Genomic DNA, 9,484 nt, shown 5'->3' with positions numbered 1-9,484 from the left:
CAAGATCATTCAAGATTGACCACGTGGTAAGGCTTTTGTTAATTGCATGGTTTGGGGAGAATTCATTGTTTACTGTTATTTTGTCAGTCGTGTTACTGTCAGTGGTGTAACCAAATACGGTAACACCACTGACAAAACCATGCAACATCAATAACATTCAAACAATATTTTAACTAAACATTTTTTATTTCTTCTTAAATTTATGAACAATATTAAAAATGTTAAAAACATTTGATACATTTGTCCACATATTTAAAAGTAAATCCATGATCAATTTAATACACAAGTCACTTATTCGATTTTCAAAATTTTTTTTAAAGGTGCAAACCCTAGTTTTAGTCTGAAAAGAATGGGCACTAAGTTTAGCTAATTTACGAACCTGTAACTCATTTGGATAAAGTTACAATAGAGTGAAAGAAGAGTGTCACGGGAAATATCTTTAAAAATAGACTAGTTTTAAAGGGACATTCCCTAGTTTTTAAACACTAAGGTATATTTTTGACTATTATAACTGTTTTTTGTAACTGAAATCATACTTTACTTACATTTTATGGTTTAGATTATCAATTGCCATACATTTGATGTGTCTTTGGTCATCCTGGTGTTTCTGATATCACAAAATGCATTTCTCATATTTTTCAAAACGCACGTGAGTCTGAGAAGTAACAGTTATGGAGTCGAGTTTTAGTCCGTTTTCAGAGGGTATTTCACCATTTCAAAGTCACAGACTCCTGTTTCACTGAACTGTAACTTTATCCAAATGTGTTACAGGTTTGTATATTAACTAAAATTAGTGTTAATGTTCACAGGTTCAAACTAGGGTATTTCCCTTTAACTCAGATCAATAATTACTACTTCTCAAACATACGTGCGTTTTAAAAAATATGAAAAATGCTCTTTTTTTTGGTATTAGAAACACCAGGATTATCAGAAACACTTCGGTTGTTTGGAAATGGAAAATCTAAAAAATAAAATATAAATAATGTTTGATTTTAGTGATCATAAACGGCTCTATTAGTGAAAAATATTCCGTTTAAAAACTAGGGTCTGTCCCTTTAATTACTGAAGCCTTTTTTAATTATGTATATATATATATATATATATATATATATATATATGTATATATATATATATATATATATATATATATATATATATATATATGTATGTATATATATATATGTATATATATATATATATATATGTATGTATATATATATATATATATATATATATATATATATATATATATATATATATATATATATTTTAAATTAAAAAAATTCAAACATGTTAATTTCCGCCACTCTTTGTATTGCTTGTATTACTCAAAGCTAGTGTTGCAGTCATAACGCTGCCAAATGCCAAACAGTCATAACCGTACAAGAAAGAAAGAAAGAAATGTTTTATTTAACGACGCACTCAACACATTTTATTTACGGTTATATGGCGTCAGACATATGGTTAAGGACCATACAGATATTGAGAGGAAACCCGCTGTCGCCACTTCATTGGCTACTCTTTTCGATTAGCAGGTAGGGATATTTATATGCACCACCCCACAGACAGGATAGCACATACCACGGCCTTTGATATAACAGTCGTGGTGCACTGGCTGTGACGAGAAATAGCCCAATGGGCCCACCGACGGGGATCGATCCCAGACCGACCGCACATCGAGCGAGCGCTGTATCACTGAGCTACGTTCCGCCCACACCATAACTGCACAAGACTGAGTGCCAACTTGGAAAATCATGGTCAGTTCTAAGATAAAAAATTAAAAAAAAAAAAGTCAGGTCAGACTTCGATTTTTACATTAACTTACAATTCTTTTTTTCTTTTTTAAGATTGTGGAATTAACTTTGTGTTCGCAAAAAAAAGTTCTTCAAATTAAAATTTAAACTGTATCAATATTTGACTTTCTTTTCTTTTTTTATTTTGTTTATGAGAATGATAGGTTACTTTATTTTATCAAAGCAATGTTTAAACTACCATAATTTAAAAAATCAAAGTAAAATCTGCACTATGTCAGTGGTGTTACCCTTAGCAACAGCAAAAGTTTAATGTCAGTGGTGTAACTACTACTTTCTTTATACTCAATTATTTAACCATTTGTTTCATCAATAAAACAGGGGTGTTATATTCAATTGATATGCTCCAAAAATACAACACGGTGTTGCACACAATTTTAATATTAAAGAATTATCCAAAATATGATAAAAAAGATATTCAAAAATTGTAAATTTACATATTTTTGTCTTTTCAAAGGTTTATTTGTATATAGTAAGCATTCAAATGTGACATATATTTTGCTCATTTGTTTGTAAACACTTGAACATTAACAAATACCATTTTCTTTTTAAATCTTATAATTGTGTGCTAGTACGAGATGCATTTTATTGTGTGTAACACCACTGACAAAATGTCCTCACTTATATGTCTCAAACATTTTTTTCTAGTTCGGGTCAATCATTTAAGCATTAATTTCAGATTATCTATATATTTTAAATTCACATATAGAAATCGTTTTCTGATTTCATACAACCAAACAGTTCAGATCTGTATAGCTTAAAAATTGCACTTAATGGAGAATGGTCCATCCCATGAAGTGGCGACAGCGGGTTTCCTCTCTCAATATCTGTGTGATCCTTAACCATATGTCCAACGCCATATAACCGTAAATAAAATGAGTTGAGTGCGTCGTTAAATAAAACATTTCCTTCTTTTTAACTGTATGACCTATAATTTACTTTCATGGTCATTTTATTATTATTTTCATTTCATTTCAACTTATTTTCGTGCTTATATCCATTTAAGGTTCAAACACGCTGTCCTGGGCACACACCTCAGCTATATGGGATGTCTGTCCAGGACAGTGAGTTAGTTGTTAGTGGTTAGTGGTTAGTGAGAGAGAAGAGGGTGTAGTGGTCTTACACCTACCTATTTAGTCCTTAAAAGTCGCTCTAAGTGAAAGTCGGTACCGGGCTGCGAACTTTGTACCTACCAATCGTAGTGGTGGTGGTAGTCATAGTAGTAGTAGTAGTAGTAGCAGCAGCAGCAGCAGCAGCAGTAGTAGTAGTAGTAGGATTTGTATTGCCAGGGTACCATGTGTGATGGGATTGGTAAAATTAGCGTGAGCAAATCAAATTTGGGATATTTTTTCTGGCACTGTTAAATTAAATTATTATTTGGAATTTTTAATCATTGTGACGGATCATGCTCTTATCTTTTTCGCCTGTGGCAATGTTAATGGTTTTAGAGGGCTGTGTGCAGCTTGGTTAAGTAATACCCCCCGCGCGACGGTGGTAGTCTTGTATCCCAATATGCACTTAAGACCAGGTGGGCACTTTGTTACGTAATACCTCCGCGCGACCGTACCCCCTAATACATACCCAGACCAGGCGTGGAGGCCATGTGGCCAGTAGTTACGTAATACCTCCGCGAGTTCTGTTTTATGACCAGGGTATTCCTAGCGGAATGGTGACATCTAGTCTGACCATCTAAGAAAAAAAATGCCGTCTTGGTCGCTGTGGAACTATCACATGATAGGGGGAGTACCGCGATGTGCCCCCAGGCGATATTCGGGTTTTATAATAAATAGCTAGGATTTTAGATATATCGAGGAGAAACTTTGGAAGGCTGCAGGGGAACGAACGTCATCCACTGAACGATCTATATAAGTTCAGTCCGGACGTGGTAAATATATATTTCTGCTCTGTTGTATAACCTTGATGTGATTGATGTGAATTTAAATATTTTAATACTGTATTATACCAATATTATTTAGACAGTGTTTCCGGTAATCTGACGAAGTAAATTGTAGGCTTCACTGTTCTAATATATTAAAGCTTAGCCAGTCATCCCAGAGGACCTAGGTAAACTGTAGGTTATTGTCTTTATTGTGATAGGTACCAGTATTAATTCTGTATTGCAAGGTTACTGAATGAGTAGTTAAGGGTTAATTAAAAATTAACCAGTTAGGAATAGAGTTGTAATTCATTTATTAATTAAGTTCCCCTGGCAGCGTTTCTCAATTATCACACGTGTGCGTGTTGTATCATGGTGAAGTGATTAGAATATTGTGTAAACTAGACACCTAGTGATTAACTAATTAAGTGTTTAGTTCTGGGTTGTTATATTTGTTGTTGTTAATTAACTACTGCGGCATATATTTGTCAGCGTAAGGTTAATACAGATTCCAAAGTGTATTGTGTTTTGTTGTGTTTTCTAGTGAACTAACGTGCTATATTAAACATATTTATATAAGATCGTATCTCTAATTATACCTAGAGCCGAGCCACTCGGGTATTGGACTGCCCAATACAGAGAGATCTAATAGATATACAGTTAGGAGAGATATTTGGATAATCGTGTTTTATTCAGTTACGGGTGTTATAGGATCCCCGTGACAGGAGTAAAAATTGGGGCGCTCGTCCCGGATCTGAAACGGGACATGCATATTTAAAAAGTATTGTTTGTAAATGGGGGCTTTATAAATTATTTTTACAAATTACTAGAAGTAGCAACGTTGTTCACAAGAAAAAATAATAATAAGTGCGTCATACCTAAACATGGATAAGAATTTGCTGGATAGGCCTACGCTCAGTGAAGTGGAGATTAAGCGAGCACGTAAGGCCGAATTAGTTGAAATCGCGAGTGAGCGGGAAATTGATTTAACATCAGCTAAAACATTAGGAGATATAAGGACAATTATTATCCAGGAAGTTTTTTGTGATAGTCCTGTTATGGAAGAAAGTGAGATTGTTCCAGAGATAGAAATAAATGAGTTAAGTGTGGAACAACAGTTAGCTTTTAAAAAACTTGAGTACGAAAGAGTAGAACGTGCATTAGATAGAGAAGAGAGAGATAGAGATAGAGATAGAGAAAAAGAACATAAAGATAGAGAAAGAGAAGATAGAGATAGAGAAGAGAGAGAGAGAGATAGACATAGAGAGAGAGAAAGAGAAGAGGGGGATAGAGAATTCCAGTTAGCAAAATTAAAAGTGGAACATGAGTTAAAGTTGAATACTGAAGAAGTTAGACGGGAGGAAGGAAATGGGTTTAACATGTCGGAGGCTTATAGATCAGTGCCTGTATTTGACGACCAGGAGGTAGACATGTTCTTCCAACTTTTTGAACGGGCCGCTAAGCAGCTAAATTGGCTGCAGTTTAAGTGTACATTGTTAGCCGTGTCTAAGTTTAAGGGCAAGGCTAGCGTAGCTTATAATTCAATGAGTGATGAGCGAGCAAGTCAGTACGACCTAGTTAAGTCTGCAGTGTTGAGGGCTTATGAGTTACGACCTGAGGATTATCGTTTACGGTATAGCGAGTTGAGAAAAACGCAGGGTCAGTCTTATAGTGAGTTTGTGGCTAAGAAGGCAGGGATGTTTGATAAATGGGTGGTTTCTCATCAGGTAGAGTCATATACCGAGTTACGGGAGTTGTTGATTTTACAGGACATTAAAAATGGATTACCAGTTAGCTTACGTATTCATTGAGAGGGTCGTGATGTCAAAAAAATAGAGGAGGCAGGCATAGTGGCAGATGATTACGTGTGTTAATACACAAAGCTCAGGCAGTACAGGGTAGCTCTATACAACAGGGTGATAAGAAGAAATTTCAGCCAGGTTTTTCCCGGGAAGGTAACTATCGGAGAGAGTCATCTAGTTGGTTAGCTAGTCAGGCAAGGAATGCACCTGGTGGGCAAAGTAAGGATAAGCCTGCATTATCAGCCAATGCACGAACTTTTCGTCCACATTGCAGTTACTGTAAAAAGGATAACCATCTTGTCGGGGACTGTTTTAAAAGGAAACGCGATAATGCGCAAGTGGTCGGTTTAGTGAGGTCAGCTCCGTTAGCGAGAGAGTTAATAGTTAGTCCCATGGCAGAGAAAGTAAACCCGTATGTGTCCACTGGTATGGTTTGTGATGTGAAACAAGAGTTGTGTCCTAAGGCAATATCAGTCTATCGAGATACAGGGTGTAGCCAGTCACTGATAACGTCAGAGTGTTTAGCTGGTATAGAGAATTCAGATACATGACGTAGTTTGGCCTTAACCTCGGTTACTGGAGAAAATATGGTTGTCCGGTTAAATAACGTTTTCTTGTGTTCGAAGTTTGTGACGGGACCAGTCATTATGGATGTTGTGAAGGACTTGCCTTTTGAAAACATAGGAGTTTTGTTGGGTAATGATTTGACTAGTCAGTGTTGTCAGCCGCAATGTGACCAATTGTTAATTGAAGACAGCCCTTTACCCATAGAAGAGTGTGAGGTTGATGAGATTAGATATCCTGCTTGTGTAATGACTAGGACTATGGCCAGAGGGGTAACACAAGACCCAGAGGATATTTGTGATTTGTCTGATACGTCTGTGAGCCATGAAATTGGAGTGGATGAGGTTATCAGTAAAATGGTAGATAAGTCAACTGAGGAACTAAATGTGGTGGAACCTGTTGATCTCCCGCAGAGGGGAAATGAACCAGCTGTGTTTGATAGAGGGGACTTACCTTGTAATAGACAAGAGTTAATCCTAGAGCAGGGGGCTGATCCAAGTTTGTTGGCAGCTCGCACTACATTGTTAACTGAGGGTGAGATGGAGGATCAGATGTCAGGTTATTATATGGACAAGGGAGTATTAATGAATACGAGTGTGAAGAAGGTTGTGCCTGATAGTGAGGAATGTGTAACAAGATGTAGAATTGTGGTGCCCTCTAAGTACCGTCCGTCATTGTTATTGTTAGCACATGAGGACGTGTTTGCTGGCCACTTAGGGCGGAATAAAACTCATAGTAAAGTTGCCTCAGAGTTTTATTGGAAGGGAATGTTTGCAGATGTCATCATGTGTGTCAGGTTGTGGGCAAACCAAATCGGCTAATTCCTTCCTATCCCCTACAGAAGGTTCCCATAGTTGGGGAAGCCTTTTCAAAAGTGTTGATAGATGTCGTGGGGCCATTACCGAAAACGCGTTCAGGCAACCAATTCTTGTTAACAATTATGTGTTTAACTACGCGTTTTCCAGAGGCGATTCCCGTAAGGAAGGTTACTGCGTCTGTTGTAGCTAGTGCGCTGCTTAAATACTTCACGTATATGGGTTTACCAAATAAAATTCAAAGCGACCGGGGTACGAACTTTATGAGCAAGTTAATCCAGCAAGTACTGTCTATGTTAGATATACGACAGATTCGTTCTGCTGCATTCCACCCTGAGAGCCAGGGCGCAATAGAACGTTTCCACCAGAGCATGAAAAGTATGCTCCACTGCCATTGTTTCGGCAATGGTACTGACTGGGACCAGTCAATCCCTTTCGTGTTGTTCGCAGCACGGGATGCTAAGCAAGAATCCCTAAGATTCACCCCATTTGAGTTGGTCTATGGGCATTCAGCCCGAGGCCCTCTCAAATTGGTAAAAGATAGTTGGTTAGACAAGGATAATGCCGAAAACCTGCTGATTTATGTAGGGAGAGTTAGAGATAGGTTGTGGCAGGCGACCGAACTAGCTAGGAAGCATCTGAGCTATGCTCAGAGCAAAATAAAATCAGTCTTTGATAGGAAGGCAAGGAGTCGGGAATTTAAACCAGGGTATAAAGTGCTGCTGTACCTTCCCATTAAACGGGGTTCATTACAGAACCGGTATTTCGGGTCCTATGTTGTGCACAAACGGGTTAATGAGACAGGGTATGTGATCAACACTCCTGATAGGGTTAGGAAAAGTAGGTATTGTCACATCAATTTGCTAAAAGGTTATTTTGACAGACTGCCGATAGTTCCAGTGTTACCTGTCCAAATTGAGAGTCACTCAATTGCCTGTGATGACGTCAAGACTGCAGAGATCAAGTTAAGCAACAGCCAGATTCTAGCAGTCTTCAGTTCCTAGCTACAGCACCTTGACAGCCCCCAGCGAGCAAAGTTGACTACGTTGATACAAGACAACGTTTCCATTTGTCAGGACTTTCCAATGGTTACCAATACCTTAATCCAGGATGTGCGCTTGGAACCCAACGCTACACCGATTCGATAGCATGCCTATCGGATAAACCCTGTAAAACGTGCGGCACTGAAAAAGGATATAGATTACATGTTGGAACACGACATTCTGGAACCATCAAACAGTCAGTGGGCATCACCTGTTATACTGATATAAAAGGGAGATAACAGTTTTCGGGTGTGTGCTGACCTACGTCTCGTGAATCAACTCATCAAGGCAGATGCCTACCCTCTACCCCGCCTTGACGATTGCATCGACCGAGTTGGACATGCTCAATACATCACCAAATTGGACCTATTGAAGGGTTTTTATGCCATTCCGTTAACGGAGAAAGCTAAGGACATCCTGGCGATTATCACACCTGACGGCCTCTTCCAATTTCGATTGATCCGTTTGGTTTGAAGACTGCCCCTGCTGCCTTTCAAAGGATGATGAACCAGGTGTTAACGTCAGTGTGTATCTGGACGATGTGGTGTTAGCCACCAACACTTGGGATGAACATTTAACCGGGTTACAACAAATACTCAGTCGCCTACAGAAAGCTACTTAGGTCATACTGTCGGACATGGTTGCGTCGCCCCACTGCAGGCCAAGACACTAAGCATCAGCCAGTATCCTGCACCGACCAACCGTCGTGAAGTTCGCCGGTTCTTTGGTATGACCGGTTATTATCGTCGTTTCTGCGCTAAATTTGCGACGGTAGCTGCCCCCATCACATCGCTGTTAAAGAAGGAAACGAAGTTCCAGTGGTCAGATGAATGCGAGAAGTCATTCAACCGTCTTAAGCAGATGCTCTCCTCGTCTCCCGTGATGGCAGCACCAGACTACCGAATGTCTTTCAAGCTGGCTGTGGATGCCAGTGACGTGGGAGCTGGAGCTGTGCTGTTCCAAGAAGACGAAAATGGACTGGACCATCCTGTAACTTTCTTCTCCAAAAAGTTTGACAAACACCAGGTGAACTATTCCACTAGAGAGAAGGAAGCTTTGGCCATGGTACACGCTCTGAATCATTTTCAGATCTACGTGAAATCGGCATTGCATCAAGTGGTGGTCTTTACTGATCATAATCCGCTTACCTTCATTCACAGAATGAAAGCCACCAACCAGAGAGTTTTGAGATGGAGTCTTCTTCTGCAGGAATTCCCAATTACCACTGAACATATCAAGGGCACATCCAATGTAATCGCTGATGCCCTGTCCCGAAGTTGAACGTTGTGATAATGTGTTGACGTTCTTGATTTCTGTTTTTGTTTTTATATATTTTATCGTATACCAGGGACTCAGAGACTCAGTGTGATTACTGGTAGTCACCTTTACTATGTGTTATAAATGCCCGGATGCGTCGGTTAACGCACATTTGTTTTGTTTAAATGTAGTATATTTCCCTATTCCTAGAGTAGAGGAAATATCCTTTGTGAGGTGGGGGTGTGTGACAGAACATGCTCTTATCTTTTTCGCCTGTGGCGATGTTAATGATTTTAGAGGGCTGTGTGCAGCTTGG

Source organism: Gigantopelta aegis, chromosome 1 (assembly GCF_016097555.1).
Source record: "Gigantopelta aegis isolate Gae_Host chromosome 1, Gae_host_genome, whole genome shotgun sequence".
In the NCBI taxonomy this organism is placed as follows: Eukaryota; Metazoa; Mollusca; class Gastropoda; order Neomphalida; family Peltospiridae; genus Gigantopelta; species Gigantopelta aegis.
The sequence above is the reverse complement of the archived record's forward strand: the minus strand, read 5'-3'. Positions refer to the sequence as shown.